Raw genomic sequence first — 19,804 nt, 5'->3', positions numbered from 1 at the left:
GGACAGCAGACCCATTGTATCACCCACTACAGAAGCACTTTAAAGCATGTCTCACGCCGGCCACTGCAGCCAGTGGTGCAGTTTTAAACTCCCATTTCGACCTGGCAAAATACACCTTCAGTCAGGCTTAACCCTTTGTTTTTAATCCTTATGAGCCATCCAAAGTTAGGCCCTAAAGGTGCATAGGGCAGGGTGCACTTTATTTAAAAAGTAGAACATGTGTGTTTAAGTTAAAGTTGTTTTTTAGTGTTACAAGGCCCATCTCTACCACAGACTCTAGATTAGCTCATTAGCATTGAATACGTGCCAACTTTAGATTGGGAGCAGATAGAGATATACCTTTTACACTCAAATGAATTGTAATTCAAAACCCTCTTTAATGGGGAAGTCATATTTTAAGTTACACTTCTGAAAATTCCCCCTTTAGAAAGTTGGTATTTTCTTGTCCTACCCGACTGTGTCTTCTGCCAGTGTCCTGGGTCATATGAATGTGAATGGCTCTGCTGTTGGGGTTTGTGTATTGCTTCCAGACAGTAACAAGCAGCACAAAGGGGCCTTAGGTGTGGATAGGATGGGTCATATTGAGAGGATGATTAAGAAGGAGCTGTACTCAGCCCCACTTACACTTTCAAGGGCTTTGCCTCACACACACACACAAAGGAACCTGACACCAGACCCGCCCTGCCTTTTGTCATAGGAAGCCCCCCACATTAAGGCTGGCACCAGGTATAAATTTGGACCCCTAGAGCCACTCATCAGAACACACTTGTACCTGTGGAATTTAGATAAGTAAGACTGCCCTGCTGCCAGAAGATTGGCCTGCTGCTTGAAGGACTTCCTTGCTGTCTGAGAAGAAAGACTGGACCTTCTTGCCTTCATCCTATGCTAACCAGAGTGACTCAAGTGTCAGTTGGCTGACCTCCTGTTTGACCCAGAGGGTACCAACAAGCTTCAGGGGTGTTCCTGCAACTGTGCACCTGACCTGGTGCAACTGGACCTGCCTGTAACAGTAAATGGACCTGCGTGAGCTCTGCTGGTGTCTGCTGGAGTGAGGCCCTGATCCCCAAGAGGTGCCTCCCAGTACGTGGACCCTTGGCTGGCATCACAGTGTACTCATCCTAAAATAAAAGGTGAGAAGCCTGAAGTTAAGCTTCTCGCAACCACAAACAGGCTAGTTCGTGGCAACACTCTGCTGCCCATGATCACTGCCAAAGCTAAGCTCCAGAAACACCTGCTCTTCTCGCAACAGCGACCGCCAGCAACGACCAGCAACACAAGAGCCACACTTCACACTACACCAATGACAGCCCATGGCACCACTAGCGTGGCGCTACAGCAACGATCATCCGCGATGCCCCACTGGCTCATCATGCCACAGCGACAACCATCCCCGGCACTCTAACAGCTCCTTGTGTCCACCTCCACGGGGTACGGAGCTCTTCGCGCCAGACTCAGAAGGTAATTCTTCAGTGGGACTTACCTGGTCCCAGTATCGAACCCGCGCTGCACTGCGGTCAGCCTGAACTTGTGACTTTTCCGCGGCCTAGCATGACCAGATATCCGCAAGTGATTCTTTGTGGTTTTAAATACTATTTCTCCCTAAAACTTTGAAACAGAATACCTTTGGTTCTACTGATTGCATTTTGGTCCTTCTGGTAGCTCTTTATTTACTAAAATGTACCCTACTTTTCTAGATTAGGTTGAGATTTTTCTTGTGTTGAGTTTTCATTTTGTTACCGTTTGTGTGCTGCATAAATACTTTACACATTGCCTCTAAGTTAAGCCTGACTACTTTTATGCCACCCTGCCAGAGTGTTAAGCATGGGCTAATTTAGTGACGTTTCTTTGGTTCACCGACGAGGACTGTGGTTGTTACCTGAGTGGGGCTTCCACCCCTCTCAACCAATAACCCAATTTCTTACAATGTTCTAGGTCTCAGAACCAGTGACATCATCAAGCAAAGGAACATTCTGGAATGTCTATTTTAAATTCTAAAGATGTTTTTTTCTGACATGTAATGCTGTGCATGCTCCGAAAACTCAACCTTTGACTAACGGGGATGTTAAGCCGCACTCCATCTTGTTTATGGTATTTCAGTGCCACCTGAATAAACTTATATATTCATGTTTCAGTAGAATTAAGGATGAATGTGCGTCATGGGGAAGGACTGTGGCCTTCACAAGCTGTTCAGAATAAATAAATTGTACAAATTCAAGTTTGCAACCAGCTGCCTCAGTAAAATAACACACTATGTAACAATATTTGTTCCAGCACGGGTGGTGTCGGTGAGAAACTCTGTCTGCAGTGAAGAATTGGGAGAGTTTTTCCAAACGTATTCATTTGCAACGTTTTCTCTCTGCTTAATTTCGATTGGGTTCAGTTCCTCTGAACCATGTACAACCACAGTAAACGCCTGAACTCCTTTGTTTAGAACCCTGTTAAAGGGTGTTCCTTTGCATATATGATAGAGCCTTTCCCAACTGACCCCCCGGAGGCAAATCTAAGCTGAATTGCTCACCCATTTAATGCTTTGTGTTTTCCTGACTTGAACTTTACTGAGTTTTACAATTTACTTCTGTACTTTAACTGAGCTTTGCACTCTGAATTCTTGAATAAATGATTTTGAGTATTTAGATTGATTTCTGTATGACTAAGCTCTGAAAATAAGACTTCTCTGTCTGTCATGTTGTAGGACCAAATGGGTTCTACGTGCAAGTCACTGAAATTGTCATTTAGAATGTCTGGATTGAGACACAGGTCGCGCAGAGAGTAAGAATTGCAACAAGATACCATTACAGATGGAGGACTGAGGAAAGAGAATTGTTTTTTCTTTAGACCTGATACTCCTTGCAAAGATGCAGTTGAAACAATCCTTTTGGTTTTTTTGAGAAACGGGGAGGAGCAGGGACAGGTCCATCACCATAGTGCAGAATATTTTCTGTGTAAAGGTATTTTTATATTTCTCCAACCTCTTCTTCAGGAGAGGAACACGTACCATTCAGCCATAGGGGAGGATCTTCAAACATTTCCTCTGGAGTGCATTGGAAGGTGTTTGTGATCATCACTGAGTTACATGAGCTAAGAGTTTGCACAGTTACAACTAAGGTTTCTGCACAGATCTCTCAAACAGAGTCTAGAAATATTCAGCAGAAACTGTACATGTTTATAGACTCTATTTGTAAATTAAAAGAACGGCCCCAGAACTTTACCTGACTATGTATTCTTAATGCAACACTAAGCAAATCAAGAGTTAGGAAACAGAAGACGGACACTACTTCTGTGATTCTCAGAAAACTTTAGCCAGATCAAGGATTGACAACGTCAAAGGGGAATATTCTAGTTGTACCACAGAGTAACTAGTCTGATCTAGTAAAGCGGCGTTTTATAGCAGAAGCAGCAAGAGAGAGGGAGGGACAGGAATGTGGTGCCATATTGCCTATTGGTACAGATTGGTAATGTTGATCAGACCTACTATAGAGGGCACCCCCTGACCAAGGCAGATGCCCACTGCTGGAGCACAGCAGCGAAGAAAAGAATGCGGCTATTGACAAGATTAACTGTTCCAATCTTAACCTGCAGACAAAAAAGACCTGTGCAAGATCCTGGTGAACAGGAGTGGCCGGAGGGAGTCTTGACTGTAGTCTGAGGCAGTTACTGGTTCAAGTTCTATTTCCTTCCAGAACTGGCCGCTAGCCAACCAGTTTATAGACCCAGAAGCCACAGCAAGCTGCAGCCACTAGCAAGACCACCTGATCCAAAATACTGCAGCTGATGCACACTGCGAAAACCCACACACGTCTGGCTCATCCTGGAAACATTGGCAACAAGCATTGGCAAAGGCAATAAGTCTGACTTTGGCAGACTGGTATGACGTTTGAAGTAAAAAAAATACTGCAACTATGTACCAAAAAAATGAAAAATATGCCACCACCTAAACATGGCTGGCATGTTTGCAATAAAAATGCGAAATCTGAAAAACACTGAGTGATGTGGCTGCTTTACCAATTCTGTTTTTCATATGACAACCCATAAGCAGCTCAGTACATTTTGTTAGTGTTATTGTTTGCGGTGGAGACAAGAAAAAATAACAATCTGACCAAATCACAGGCAGCTACAATGATTACAATGTCTCTTAAGCACTCTATACCAGCAAATTAAAAAAGCAGATGGCAAATAAATCCCTATGTAGCTGAGCAGCCAAGGTGCATACAAAATAAATAGACGGTATTTAATATAAAAAAAAAAAAAGCACAGTTTGAACTAGCTTTGTCACTGAAGAGAAAACACGTATGTTTAGGCAGCTGTGATTAATGTGCACAGGTGTTGTGCAGTCACTCAATGTGAAGAGAGTCAATGGATATTGTGGGCGGACTCACTGCTTCATGCCGTACGCTGTGGTGGTCGCAAACAAAATGTGAATGACAGCTTAATTGACCAATGCATAAAGCCTGCTGACGAAAACCCCCAAACGTTATGTACGTTATGCATTACGTTTTTGGAAGAAAAAAAAACAATAGTCTTTCAATAAACCTAAAGAGGTGTCAAAGGCTAGACCTAAAAAATAATATGAGTGATTGAGTATGTAAGCAATTACATTTGTATAGTGGCCTTAATGGACATAACAGTCTTTGTGTATTGTTCTAAAAATGCCCATCTAGATGATGCCATGTTCAACTATGAAGACAGTATCACACCATTTGGGCGAAGAAAATACTGACCTGCAATAATAAAGCATCCTTGTAGGAGGCTGGACTGGCTTGTAGTGAGTACCAAGGGGTACTTGCACCTTGCACCAGGCCCAGTTATCCCTTATTAGTGTATAGGGTGTCTAGCAGCTTAGGCTGATAGATAATGGTAGCTTAGCAGAGCAGCTTAGGCTGAACTAGGAGACGTGTGAAGCTACTACAGTACCACAAGTGTCACTTGCACAATATCATAAGAAAACACAATACACAGTTATACTAAAAATAAAGGTACTTTATTTTTATGACAATATGCCAAAGTATCTTAGAGTGTACCCTCAGTGAGAGGATAGGAAATATACACAAGATATATATACACAATAGCAAAAATATGCAGTATAGTCTTAGAAAACAGTGCAAACAATGTATAGTTACAATAGGATGCAATGGGGACACATAGGGATAGGGGCAACACAAACCATATACTCCAAAAGTGGAATGCGAACCACGAATGGACCCCAAACCTATGTGACCTTGTAGAGGGTCGCTGGGACTATTAGAAAATAGTGAGAGTTAGAAAATTAGCCCTCCCCAAGACCCTGAAAAGTGAGTGCAAAGTGCACTAAAGTTCCCCAAAAGACAAAGAAGTCGTGTTAGAGGAATAATGCAGGAAAGACACAAACCAACAATGCAACAACTGTGGATTTCCAATCTAGGGTACCTGTGGAACAAGGGGACCAAGTCCAAAAGTCACAAGCAAGTCGGAGATGGGCATATGCCCAGGAAATGCCAGCTGTGGATGCAAAGAAGCTTCTACTGGACAGAAGAAGCTGAGGTTTCTGCAGGAACGAAAAGGGCTAGAGACTTCCCCTTTGGTGGACGGATCCCTCTCGCCGTGGAGAGTCGTGCAGAAGTGTTTTCCCGCCAAAAGAACGCCAACAAGCCTTGCTAGCTGCAAATCGTGCGGTTAGCGTTTTTGGACGCTGCTGTGGCCCTGGAGGGACCAGGAGGTCGCAAATTGGACCAGGAGAGAGAGGGGACGTCGAGCAAGACAAGGAGCCCTCTCAGCAGCAGGTAGCACCCAAAGAAGTGCCAGAAACAGGCCCTACGAAGATGCGTGAAAGAGTGCTTACCCGAAGTTACACAAAGGAGTCCCACGTCGCCGGAGACCAACTTAGAAAGTCGTGCAATGCAGGTTAGAGTGCCGTGGACCCAGGCTTGGCTGTGCACAAAGGATTTCCGCCGGAAGTGCACAGGGGCCGGAGTAGCTGCAAAAGTCGCGGTTCCCAGCAATGCAGTCTAGCGAGGTGAGGCAAGGACTTACCTCCACCAAACTTGGACTGAAGAGTCACTGGACTGTGGGGGTCACTTGGACAGAGCTGCTGGATTCGAGGGACCTCGCTCGTCGTGCTGAGAGGAGACCCAAGGGACCGGTAATGCAGCTTTTTGGTGCCTGCGGTTGCAGGGGGAAGATTCCGTCGACCCACAGGAGATTTCTTCGGAGCTTCTAGTGCAGAGAGGAGGCAGACTACCCCCACAGCATGCACCACCAGGAAAACAGTAGAGAAGGCGGCAGGATCAGCGTTACAGAGTTGCAGTAGTCGTCTTTGCTACTTTGTTGCAGTGTTGCAGGCTTCCAGCGCGGTCAGCAGTCGATTCCTTGGCAGAAGGTGAAGAGAGAGATGCAGAGGAACTCGGATGAGCTCTTGCATTCGTTATCTAAAGTTTCCCCAGAGACAGAGACCCTAAATAGCCAGAAAATAGGGTTTGGCTACTTTGGAGAGAGGATAGGCTAGCAACACCTGAAGGAGCCTATCACAAGGAGTCTCTGACGTCACCTGGTGGCACTGGCCACTTAGAGCAGTCCAGTGTGCCAGCAGCACCTCTGTTTCCAAGATGGCACACTGGAGGAGCTCTGGACACCTCCCAGGGGAGGTGCAGGTCAGGGGAGTGGTCACTCCCCTTTCCTTTGTCCAGTTTCGCGCCAGAGCAGGGGCTAAGGGGTCCCTGAACCGGTGTAGACTGGCTTATGCAGAATTGGGCACATCTGTGCCCAAGAAAGCATTTCCAGAGGCTGGGGGAGGCTACTCCTCCCCTGCCTTCACACCATTTTCCAAAGGGAGAGGGTGTAACACCCTCTCTCAGAGGAAGTCCTTTGTTCTGCCATCCTGGGACAAGCCTGGCTTGACCCCAGGAGGGCAGAAACCTGTCTGAGGGGTTGGCAGCAGCAGCAGCTGCAGTGAAACCCTAGGAAAGGCAGTTTGGCAGTACCAGGGTCTGTGCTACAGACCACTGGGATCATGGGATTGTGCCAACAATGCCAGGATGGCATAGACGGGGCAATTCCATGATCTTAGACATGTTACATGGCCATATTCGGAGTTACCATTGTGAAGCTACATATAGGTAGTGACCTATATGTAGTGCCCGCATGTAATGGTGTCCCCGCACTCACAAAGTTCAGGGAATTGGCTCTGAACAATGTGGGGGCACCTTGGCTAGTGCCAGGGTGCCCTCACACTAAGTAACTTTGCACCTAACCTTTACCAGGTAAAGGTTAGACATATAGGTGACTTATAAGTTACTTAAGTGCAGTGTAAAATGGCTGTGAAATAACGTGGACGTTATTCCACTCAGGCTGCAGTGGCAGGCCTGTGTAAGAATTGTCAGAGCTCCCTATGGGTGGCAAAAGAAATGCTGCAGCCCATAGGGATCTCCTGGAACCCCAATACCCTGGGTACCTCAGTACCATATACTAGGGAATTATAAGGGTGTTCCAGTAAGCCAATGTAAATTGGTAAAATTGGTCACTAGCCTGTTAGTGACAATTTAGAAAGAAATGAGAGAGCATAACCACTGAGGTTCTGGTTAGCAGAACCTCAGTGAGACAGTTAGGCACCACACAGGGAACACACACATATAGGCCACAAACTTATGAGCACTGGGGTCCTGACTAGCAGGGTCCCAGTGACACATAACAAACATACTGAAAACATAGGGTTTTCACTATGAGCACTGGGCCCTGGCTAGCAGGATCCCAGTGAGACAGTGAAAACACCCTGACATACACTCACAAACAGGCCAAAAGTGGGGGTAACAAGGCTAGAAAGAGGCTACTTTCTCACACAACCCCCCCCAAACGAAGGACAATAAGGCTAACCTTGGCCAGTTGAGACTTTATTGTCTAAGTGGTGATAAGTAGAGAGTAGCTCTGCAATAGACTGGTTACTCCCTTTATCATCCACTATATGGTTACTTCCCTGTGGGGATGTAAACCACCCTGTTTGAAGTTTTTTTAGCTAAGTAACAATGTGAAGATGTATTTTCAGAGTTTCTATCAGTAAGTTTTAGTTTAGAGCAGTGGGAATTGTCCACTGAACCTATTTGTAGTGATGGAAATGCCAGACAGGGATGCTGTCTCAGAAAAGCCATAGCTGGGCAAAAACTTTGTCCATATGGCTGGAAGAGAGAACAGGGATGCTGTTTCTCTTGGGTTGGAGCAGGGCAGGGATGCTGTCCTATGAGCTCCACACTAGGGCAGGGATGCTGTCCTAAGTGTTGTGAGGCAGTGCAGAGTTTCTGCACTAAAGTTTCTCTGGGAGGGTTGGAGGGATGCTCCATGTTAACTAAAATGGTGCTCTTTTTCTCACCAACGTTAGTTATCCCACAGAGAGGTACTTCTACCTCAGGGAGTACAGTTTTGCCAACTGATGATTCCCTTGGAACAGGAGCCACCCCAGGAGAGGTTTCTCCCACCACAGGAATGGTATCCTGAATGGTAGGGTGGTTAGGGGATACTGTGATACCCCTTTTACCTGTTGTTGGAGAGGGATCCTGAGTTTTCAGGCCTTCTCTCCTTTGCTTTTTCATTTCAGTAGAAATGAGAGGGAACAATTCCTCTGGGATGCCCAGCATGGCTGCATGGGCATAAAACTCTACATCAGCCCAACCTGAGGCCTCTAGGTCATTACCTAAGAGACAATCTACAGGTAAGCTAGGTGATACCACCACCTGCTTAGGGCCAGTAACTCCACCCCAACTAAACTGAATTATAGCTAAGGGAAGAAACTTAGTGGAGTTATGGACATCAATAATCTTATACTGTTGTCCAATGATGTGTTGATCAGGGTGCACTAGGTTGTCAGTCACCAAAGTGATACTGGCACCTGTGTCCCTGTAGGCCAAGGCCTCAACACCATTTATTGAAACTGTCTGCCTGTACTTATCCATTGTAAGGGGACACGCAGCCAGTGTGGCAAGGCCAATGCCACTAGGTGTGACAGAAACTGTCTTGGGACTGACTACCCCAGTTTCTACTATGGACCCATAAGTGAACCCAACTACACCCTTAACTTGACTGTTGCCAGCAGTCCCACCACTAGTACCACTACTGCTAGGGGCACTAGAGCTTGATGTATTAGTGGTGGTAGGCTCAGGGGGTTTACCTGGACAGGACTTATCCCCTGGCCTATGGCCTCTATTTTTACACACAAAACACCAAGGCTTTTTAAATTGTGTAGGTTGAGAAGAAGAGGAAGAATTTGTTTTATCCCCACCCCCTGAAGAGTGTTTAAGATTTGAAGTGGGATCTTTGGTTTTACCCTTATCCCCATGCTTATCTTGAGATTTTTCACCATCTTTCTTCTTAGTGTTCTCTTTGTCACCCCCTGTATGAACTTTTCTGTTCACCCTTGTTCTGACCCATTTGTCTGCCTTCTTTCCCAATTCTTGGGGAGAGGTCAGATCAGAGTCCACCAAGTATTGGTGCAACAAATCAGACACACAATTATTAAGAATATGCTCTCTCAGGATCAAGTTATACAGGCTGTCATAATCAGTAACTTTACTGCCATGTAACCACCACTCCAAGGCCTTCACTGAATGGTCAATGAAATCAACCCAGTCTTGTGAAGACTCCTTTTTGGGCTCTCTGAACTTTATCCTGTATTGTTCAGTGGTTAAGCCATAACCATCCAGGAGTGCATTCTTAAGTACTGTAAAATTATTGGCATCACTTTCTTTCACAGTAAGGAGCCTATCCCTACCTTTTCCACTAAATGATAGCCATAGGATAGCAGCCCACTGCCTTTGAGGGACATCCTGTACAACACAGGCCCTCTCAAGTGCAGCAAACCACTTGTTAATGTCATCCCCCTCCTTATAAGGGGGAACTATCTTATGCAGATTCCTGGAATCATGCTCTTTTGCAGGATGACTATGGGGAATACTGCTGCTGCCACCATGGGTTTCTAAACCCAACGTCTGTCTTTCCTTCTCTAATTCTAAAGACTGTCTATCCAAATCCAGCTGTTGCTTTTTAAGCTTCAGTCTGGTTTGTTCCACCCTCAACTTATTGAGTTCCCTTTCTAACAATCTGTCATCAGGGTTGGTGGGAGGGGCATTTCTAGATACAGAGGTATGATGGGAATGAACAGAAGGAGCCCTGTCCCTTACAGAGGGCACCCTAACAGCTTGGCTGACAGTGTAATGTGAGAGCACATCATCTGGATGATGTGACTCCACCTCAGTACCAACTATGCTAGACTGTCTTGTAATGGGCAGGCTAGGAACTTTCTTTCCTGAATCTTTTTCTGGGGGAGTCCCTGAATCAGATTGGGAAACATTTGCTACTTTTTCAACAGATGTGGCCCCTATGGCCTTATCTTGTTCTCTAAGCATATTAAGCAACAATTCCAAGGAAGGATTCTTCCCTACACTCAAACCTCTCTCTATGCAGAGACTCCTTGCTCCTTTCCAGCTAAGGTGATCATATGCAATCTTAGACAGGTCAACATTTTGGCCTGTGCCAGACATTTTAGAGAGAGTTAAAGTGATAGAAAAAGAGAAAAAAGTTTGTCAGAGCTTTTAGAAAGACAGAGAAAAAAAAAAACTTTTTAAACTTTTTAGAACTTTTTAGAAAGTTAGAAGTACTTTTCAGCACTTAGAAAAGAGTGAAAAGAGGAAATGCAAAACCTTTTGGCTATGTGTATATACACTGACCTTGTTTTGTATATTTTTCTCTTATGAAAAGTACAATGACAAGAGTGGTAAGTAGTCTCAAAGCACTTATCCCACCGCTGCACAACCAATGTAGGAGGCTGGACTGGCTTGTAGTGAGTACCAAGGGGTACTTGCACCTTGCACCAGGCCCAGTTATCCCTTATTAGTGTATAGGGTGTCTAGCAGCTTAGGCTGACAGATAATGGTAGCTTAGCAGAGCAGCTTAGGCTGAACTAGGAGACGTGTGAAGCTACTACAGTACCACAAGTGTCACTTGCACAATATCATAAGAAAACACAATACACAGTTATACTAAAAATAAAGGTACTTTATTTTTATGACAATATGCCAAAGTATCTTAGAGTGTACCCTCAGTGAGAGGATAGGAAATATACACAAGATATATATACACAATAGCAAAAATATGCAGTATAGTCTTAGAAAACAGTGCAAACAATGTATAGTTACAATAGGATGCAATGGGGACACATAGGGATAGGGGCAACACAAACCATATACTCCAAAAGTGGAATGCGAACCACGAATGGACCCCAAACCTATGTGACCTTGTAGAGGGTCGCTGGGACTATTAGAAAATAGTGAGAGTTAGAAAATTAGCCCTCCCCAAGACCCTGAAAAGTGAGTGCAAAGTGCACTAAAGTTCCCCAAAAGACAAAGAAGTCGTGTTAGAGGAATAATGCAGGAAAGACACAAACCAACAATGCAACAACTGTGGATTTCCAATCTAGGGTACCTGTGGAACAAGGGGACCAAGTCCAAAAGTCACAAGCAAGTCGGAGATGGGCATATGCCCAGGAAATGCCAGCTGTGGATGCAAAGAAGCTTCTACTGGACAGAAGAAGCTGAGGTTTCTGCAGGAACGAAAAGGGCTAGAGACTTCCCCTTTGGTGGACGGATCCCTCTCGTCATGGAGAGTCGTGCAGAAGTGTTTTCCCGCCGAAAGAACGCCAACAAGCCTTGCTAGCTGCAAATCATGCGGTTAGCGTTTTTGGACGCTGCTGTGGCCCTGGAGGGACCAGGAGGTCGCAAATTGGACCAGGAGAGAGAGGGGACGTCGAGCAAGACAAGGAGCCCTCTCAGCAGCAGGTAGCACCCGGAGAAGTGCCAGAAACAGGCCCTACGAGGATGCGTGAAACGGTGCTCACCCGAAGTTACACAAAGGAGTCCCACGTCGCCGGAGACCAACTTAGAAAGTCGTGCAATGCAGGTTAGAGTGCCGTGGACCCAGGCTTGGCTGTGCACAAAGGATTTCCGCCGGAAGTGCACAGGGGCCGGAGTAGCTGCAAAAGTCGCGGTTCCCAGCAATGCAGTCTAGCGAGGTGAGGCAAGGACTTACCTCCACCAAACTTGGACTGAAGAGTCACTGGACTGTGGGGGTCAATTGGACAGAGTTGCTGGATTCGAGGGACCTCGCTCGTCGTGCTGAGAGGAGACCCAAGGGACCGGTAATGCAGCTTTTTGGTGCCTGCGGTTGCAGGGGGAAGATTCCGTCGACCCACGGGAGATTTCTTCGGAGCTTCTAGTGCAGAGAGGAGGCAGACTACCCCCACAGCATGCACCACCAGGAAAACAGTCGAGAAGGCGGCAGGATCAGCGTTACAGAGTTGCAGTAGTCGTCTTTGCTACTTTGTTGCAGTTTTGCAGGCTTCCAGCGCGGTCAGCAGTCGATTCCTTGGCAGAAGGTGAAGAGAGAGATGCAGAGGAACTCGGATGAGCTCTTGCATTCGTTATCTAAAGTTTCCCCAGAGACAGAGACCCTAAATAGCCAGAAAAGAGGGTTTGGCTACTTAGGAGAGAGGATAGGCTAGCAACACCTGAAGGAGCCTATCACAAGGAGTCTCTGATGTCACCTGGTGGCACTGGCCACTCAGAGCAGTCCAGTGTGCCAGCAGCACCTCTGTTTCCAAGATGGCAGAGGTCTGGAGCACACTGGAGGAGCTCTGGATACCTCCCGGGGGAGGTGCCGGTCAGGGGAGTGGTCACTCCCCTTTCCTTTGTCCAGTTTCGCGCCAGAGCAGGGGCTAAGGGGTCCCTGAACCGGTGTAGACTGGCTTATGCAGAATTGGGCACATCTGTGCCCAAGAAAGCATTTCCAGAGGCTGGGGGAGGCTACTCCTCCCCTGCCTTCACACCATTTTCCAAAGGGAGAGGGTGTAACACCCTCTCTCAGAGGAAGTCCTTTTTCTGCCATCCTGGGACAAGCCTGGCTTGACCCCAGGAGGGCAGAAACCTGTCTGAGGGGTTGGCAGCAGCAGCAGCTGCAGTGAAACCCTAGGAAAGGCAGTTTGGCAGTACCAGGGTCTGTGCTACAGACCACTGGGATCAGGGGATTGTGCCAACAATGCCAGGATGGCATAGAGGGGGCAATTCCATGATCTTAGACATGTTACATGGCCATATTCGGAGTTACCATTGTGAAGCTACATATAGGTAGTGACCTATATGTAGTGCACGCGTGTAATGGTGTCCCCGCACTCACAAAGTTCAGGGAATTGGCTCTGAACAATGTGGGGGCACCTTGGCTAGTGCCAGGGTGCCCTCACACTAAGTAACTTTGCACCTAACCTTTACCAGGTAAAGGTTAGACATATAGGTGACTTATAAGTTACTTAAGTGCAGTGGTAAATGGCTGTGAAATAACGTGGACGTTATTTCACTCAGGCTGCAGTGGCAGGCCTGTGTAAGAATTGTCAGAGCTCCCTATGGGTGGCAAAAGAAATGCTGCAGCCCATAGGGATCTCCTGGAACCCCAATACCCTGGGTACCTCAGTACCATATACTAGGGAATTATAAGGGTGTTCCAGTAAGCCAATGTAAATTGGTAAAATTGGTCACTAGCCTGTTAGTGACAATTTAGAAAGAAATGAGAGAGCATAACCACTGAGGTTCTGGTTAGCAGAGCCTCAGTGAGACAGTTAGGCACCACACAGGGAACACACACATATAGGCCACAAACTTATGAGCACTGGGGTCCTGACTAGCAGGGTCCCAGTGACACATAACAAACATACTGAAAACATAGGGTTTTCACTATGAGCACTGGGCCCTGGCTAGCAGGATCCCAGTGAGACAGTGAAAACACCCTGACATACACTCACAAACAGGCCAAAAGTGGGGGTAACAAGGCTAGAAAGAGGCTACTTTCTCACAATCCTCTACATCAGTGGTTCTTAACCTGTGGTCCGGGGACCTTTGGGGGACTGTGACACCTTTGGGGTACTGTAGTAGCGCTCCAACTTTCCCATCAACATTCAGATTTTGAGGGCCAGATGTAGCAAGCAGTTTTGCCCATTCTGTGTCTATGGGAAAATGTGTTCGTACATATGGCCCTGAATATTTTATATTTATTTGTGAATTAAATAAAATAGTTTAGCATTTGTGTATTTGTTTGTTGAATGTGTGTTTCCCTACTTTTGTTTATTGTCTTCCAGTTCAAGTCATCAAACTTGCGGAGGTCAGGCCCCCCGGATTTCAATAATGATTCAGTAGGGGGTCCTTGGATTCCAATAATGATTTGGTGGGAGTCGCCTGACTCCAGTAATGATTATGTGGGGGTCCACAGAAGTCAAAAGGTTAAGAACCACTGCTCTACATCACCTACGACTACACTGCCATGGTAACTATATCTACCATTCTTCTTTTCACATCTACTTACCTAACGTACCAAAGGATGTAGTGGTTACATCCTTTACTGTAATGCAGTATTACAGTCACGTGATAAACACATGTGATATAGTGAGGGTACCCATTCTCCGCCTGCCTTTTCATGGCAGTGTTACCATAGTGAAATCGCTGGCAGAGAACGAAGTCGTAATCCCCAGGGCAGCACGGCTTGCAGCACTGCCCTGGTGGATTAGGACTGCCATGACCGCCAGACCGCCGGGACAACTAATCCTGGCGGTGCTGGCAGTCTGACCGCGGCACGACCGCCATGGTCATAATGTGGCGTTCTGACCGCTGCATTGGTGGCAGTCCGAACGCCACCGTGAGTCTGGCGGTCTAGAGTCTGCCAGACCCGTAATCACCACCTATGAGTGTAATTCACAGTCCTTTATGTGCTGCAGAATTAAAGTAGTTGGAGGTATTTGCTGCCATTTGGCACATACTACTCAAGCAGAAAAAAATCATGAAAAGTAATGCAGAACCTAATGAAAATTTTGCTTTGTCTGATGACCCATTTTCCAGTAATTGACATCTCATCACTGCTAACTTAACGCAGATGCAAGAACATATTTTTTAAATTAGTCTTGTGCTCTGTAGTCAACCTTCGAAAAGAGAACTAGTGATGAAAGATATTTTGCATGTAATAAGATCAGAGAAAGAAAACTTTATCAGAAAAGCAGTGTGAAAATAGTTTTGTATTTATGTTGTTAGAACAATCAGACAGGTTGCAATCAGCACAAAATATAGATAATTGTAAGTGGACTTTTGTGGGGACGTTTTATGTGTATTTTCAGCAATACAAACAGTTTCCTTTAGAGTTTTGATTGAAAGTTCATTCACAGAGATTTGGAAAGTAACTTTTACTTGCATATTGTATTCATCACACTTCTGAAATTAGAGGTGTCCTTCTTAGCATGTAAGCAAAGGCACAATAATGCATAATTCTCTTAGTACAGATTATGGTGAAGCTTTAGTTGTACCACCACATTTTCAAAATATCTGGCTCTGTACAAATTAGCTTTCTCATTCTTTATTGTGTGAAGAGAAATTGCAGCTTTCTTTGATGAGCTTTCTGTAAACAGTTGGCTGCTCTTTACTTAGGACAAGCATTGGTCTCTGGAATGTTAAATGTTATTGGGCACGTGCTCTTCTGTTCCAGAGGTGCCCTTAATGCTGCAGATTCAGTAAACAGCACTGCAGCAATAAAATGCAGCGAATCTGCTGCGTCTCACTGAAATGACTTCATGCGCTGCAGGCGAGGAAGCCAGATTCAGGGCCGGCTTTAGGGCAGTGCGGCCGGTGCAGCCGCACCTGGCAACACCTTTGGTAGGGAGCATTGTGTTTAAAAATGACTTTTTACTTAAAAGCACAAGAACTTCCTTGTTAGTCAAGCAGTTTTCAGGCAACAATAAAAATGGCAAGAGAACTCTGGTGATTAATGTTCCTGATGGTGAGCATCGGAATTTTGTCTGATCGCAGCTTTGGCTCATCATTAATTAGCTCTGAGGGTTAATGTGCCTGCTGCAAAGAACGTATTCTATGTAGATCAGAGAACTCAGTGTGAAGGAACGATGAGTAGCGCTAAACAGATGAAATGTATGCCAGAGAGGGGCTATGGAGAGATGAGGTGAACTGTTGGAGAGTCGTAGTGAGGGAATTCATAGAGAAGGAGGTCATGGGGAGGTGCCAAACAAGGCTGTCGCACCAGGAGCCACCAGCACTAAAGCAGGCCCTGGCCAGATTCGTACCGGTATTGGGGGGCCTTCGTCAAGTGAGCAGTACGAACAAGAAGGGGTGATGAATATGTCTAGTGGGATAAGCAGGGTCATGTGCCCTACAGTCCATGGCTAAGAAGCGAGTATGGACAAACCACTCTTGACCCCAGATCTATTTTTTAGTTTCGTATAGCATCACCCACCCAGCGCTGGACACCCATCTTGGTCCTCTCCGAACACCAAAAGAAGGAAATACATCCTGGAAAAATAGAGTGGGGAAAAAGTAACATAACCGATGTCCAGAGATGTCTTTCATCATATGAAGGGCAGTCACAAACTTGCAACACCTTTGGCTGAGGTAATGCAAATGTGAAAAGAACATGTAGGTTGTTTTATCTCTTGTAAATCAAATGCATATTTTCTACATATTAAGGGGTAACTGAGCTCATAAGTCACTCAAAATGACAGCTACTTATCCGGAAGAGGTGGAAAGCTTCCATGGTGAAGTTAAAATGTGAAGTTTGTCAACAGGCAAAACAAATGTTCTGCACTAAATGTTATAATACATGTGTGCTCAGGGTCTGACAAGTGAGAGATGACTTACATCTGCAGCCTTATGAACACGCTTCTCCAACGAGCAGCTCAGGGGCTACTGGTAGCTCTCTAGCTACCTGTAAGTAGCTCTCCTGTCTGCATCTCAGCCTACTAAATTAGAGACTTGTAATTGGCTGAATTTATGTACGTCAAAACTGTGAATTCAGTACAAAAATGTGTGCATTTTCAGAACTCATAAGCTGATGTTTGGAGAAAAATAGCTGAATTTCCAAAATATATTTTGAGCTTATATACTTTCATGCAGGGGCTTTGCAGCATATACTGGCATTCCAATTAGCAAAGCTTTTTTTTTACATTACAGCTGGGAACCTTTTGTGATGCGCTAAAGTAATACTGCTATTAATCTTACATTTGGTGACAACTAATGCAATTTTGTCTGATGTTGTCACTATTACAACACTAATATAACTAGTAACACAGAATGCTTTTTGATGAACATAAGTAGCTCTTATTATACAAAACGTTGGAGACCCCTGCTTATGAGTGTTTCCGATGTCCACACCCTTTAGATACAAACATCACTGTTTCACACCATGGTTTTCTGAAAGCAGGCATCTGGCATGAGTCTCCCGCAGATCTGACCAACAGACACTGTCAAAGGTCCTGGCCTACCCTTTAGGCCATTAATATAAATTATTGATTATTGGTGGATCACAAGCTCCAAAAGGTATTATGACATGGTACCTATGCACACAAGAGGTGTTAAAGGTATCATGTGCATTTCTGTCTGCACCTACTTCCCTCCTGATACTGTTGAGGTTTAAGTCACTGCTCTTCCAGTGTGCCACCCTCGTCTCCTGAGAAGTCCACCAGAGTCCGTTCCTTCCTTGGTCAGGAATGTGTCCCAAACCTGCAAGTCCTCCAGAACTCTATCGTCCTACCTACATCTTCCAAGGCAAACCTCCTTGTCTACCGCCCATTCTCGCACATCCCTTTTCCAGTACTCTGGCCCAGTTGGCCCATCCAGGTAATTGCTACCCTACGTTCTGCTAGGAGTAGTGTCCGCTGTGTAAATTTATTGTCCACCTTCCTGCCCCTGCGCAGCTTTACGTCACCCAATATACGACTCATGGGGTCCTGCTGAATATGTATTCCACATGCGGTCTCCAGGTGGCGCACCACATCCCCCCAGAACGGCTTAACTGGTGGGCAGTGCCAGGCCAAATAAAGGAAGGATGCTGTGTGTTCGAGGCATTGGTGGCACCCCCTCGGCCTCGTGGGATCTATCCTGTGGAGGAGTAATGCAGGCACAATGGAGAAAATGAAAGTGTATGAGCTTAAAATGCAAGAAACAGTGAGCACCAATGAAGTGTAAACAGGCTTATGTGCTTAGCCGGTCTGTTCTTCTCTGGCGGTCTGATTTGATCTGACAACAGTAGTTTTGAATACCGATGCTTGAGCCTCATTACTTCATATTCACTTCAAATTTTTTAAGCCACAATTTTGTTTTCTTGTTGATCTGTGACACTATCACAGGCGGACTTGTTCACAGGGTCAGCGCTGTGATGGGCCAGGTGTAGCGGTCAGAAGGGTTTCAGAAATGTTAGCACGTTTTTTGATCAGTCGATATTCCTTTTGATCAAGTCCTTTGTAGAGTTTGTTGAAATATTCGTACACCATCTTAATGCCTAAATCTCTGTCAAGGTTTGCTCTTCCTGTGAAGCAAAGAGCACCTGCTGCTATCCATAGGGCCTGTTCTGTCACTTTTGCAGAGACAGCCAATATTTCTCTGGGCATCTGCTCCAAATGGGTGAAGCATATGTCACTGCGGGACAAATAATTTGAGTTGACTGTGCACACCTTGCACTGCTTAGGCACTGACTTGGTCTTCGGAAGCGGGTATAATGCAGCCAGTTTGGTTGATGCTTTCTGGTGAGTTTTCTCAATGTGATTTCAGTTGTGTTCGGAGTTGACTGTCAGTTCCTTGGTATAAGCTCGACTAAGCACTTAGCCGATCATCACGGACCTTATATAGAAGGTCATGCCCCTGAGAAGTCTTGCGATTGGAATGCATCTTGTTTTCAATGCTATAAAATTGTTTTTTTTAAATCAGGAGCTATGCAGCATGCATTTAGCATTGATATGGTGCTCCTGCGAAATGTTATTTTATAGCCTTATAGCCTGATGTAGCGGTCTATACGGGCCATCAAAGGTCCACTTCAGCAGCCTTTAACAAGGGAGCGGGACTTTAAAGCCGATATATACCAGCTATGGAGGGCTATAAGGCTATTAGAACGCCCCGCCACTAGAGGACAGAAAGAATGTTCTAATAAATAAAAACAAACGCCTCACGGAGCCCGAGGGAATTGAAATCCCCTCGGGCTCAGTGAGGCCTTTGTTCACAACAGCAGCTGTGAATGACAACATTGGAACTTTGGAGCTTGGGGCTTCTACCAGCCATTAGAAGCCCGGAGCAATCCATTGTTTTCATTGGAGCTCCCAACATTCCAATGTTCTAATGTTAAACAGATAAACAATTTGGGGAACAAGCCACACATAGTTTGGCATGAAATAAAGAAAGAAATACTAATGCATGCATGTAATCCAAACCTAAGTGTTTGCATTATAATTTAGCGCATCTGCCTGGCTAATGGATAATTTATTAAGGTGAAATAGCCCAGTAAGACCCTGAAGCATAATGATCTGTGGCCTGGGAGATAACCTATATTGGCAATGTGTTAGGGTCACAAAATACCTTCTTTTGCTCAAGAATGCCACAGATTTATAGAAAAAACATAGTAAATGTAAATGCATGTTGGCCTTCATTGATAACAGGGTTGAAAAAACATAATGTATTAATATTGTTGCTTCTTTAAGAGTACAGACATTGTATACAGAAGGTGTGGACTTCCCTGTTTTGCAGGCCTGGAGATGCCTATGCACACCGCAGAACTGGGCAACAACCCTAGCAAGAGCTGGAGTGGGAACAAAAAGCAGTCCAGGCACATTTTCTCAAAAATACCCCCATACTGGACAGCACGCGAGCCTCACCACTGCAAGGTGGGGTTTGAAGGTTTTCCCCCAAGAAATATTAGCCACAAAGTGGAGAAAATTGTGAAATCTACAATGCATTTTGTGAGTCAGCTAACGCCATGTTCAAAGGAATGT

General features: G+C 45.4%; 1 protein-coding gene across 1 annotated transcript in view; it reads right to left on the bottom strand.

The window, feature by feature from the left end:
* ARHGAP31 (Rho GTPase activating protein 31) overlaps nt 1-19,804 on the bottom strand; it is a 411,862-nt gene that overhangs the window by 67,486 nt on the left and 324,572 nt on the right. The gene's annotated exons all lie outside the window — the stretch shown is intronic.

The sequence above is a fragment of the Pleurodeles waltl genome, chromosome 8, assembly GCF_031143425.1.
Source record: "Pleurodeles waltl isolate 20211129_DDA chromosome 8, aPleWal1.hap1.20221129, whole genome shotgun sequence".
NCBI lineage: Eukaryota > Metazoa > Chordata > Amphibia > Caudata > Salamandridae > Pleurodeles > Pleurodeles waltl.
This window is presented reverse-complemented; position numbering and strand designations above follow the sequence as displayed.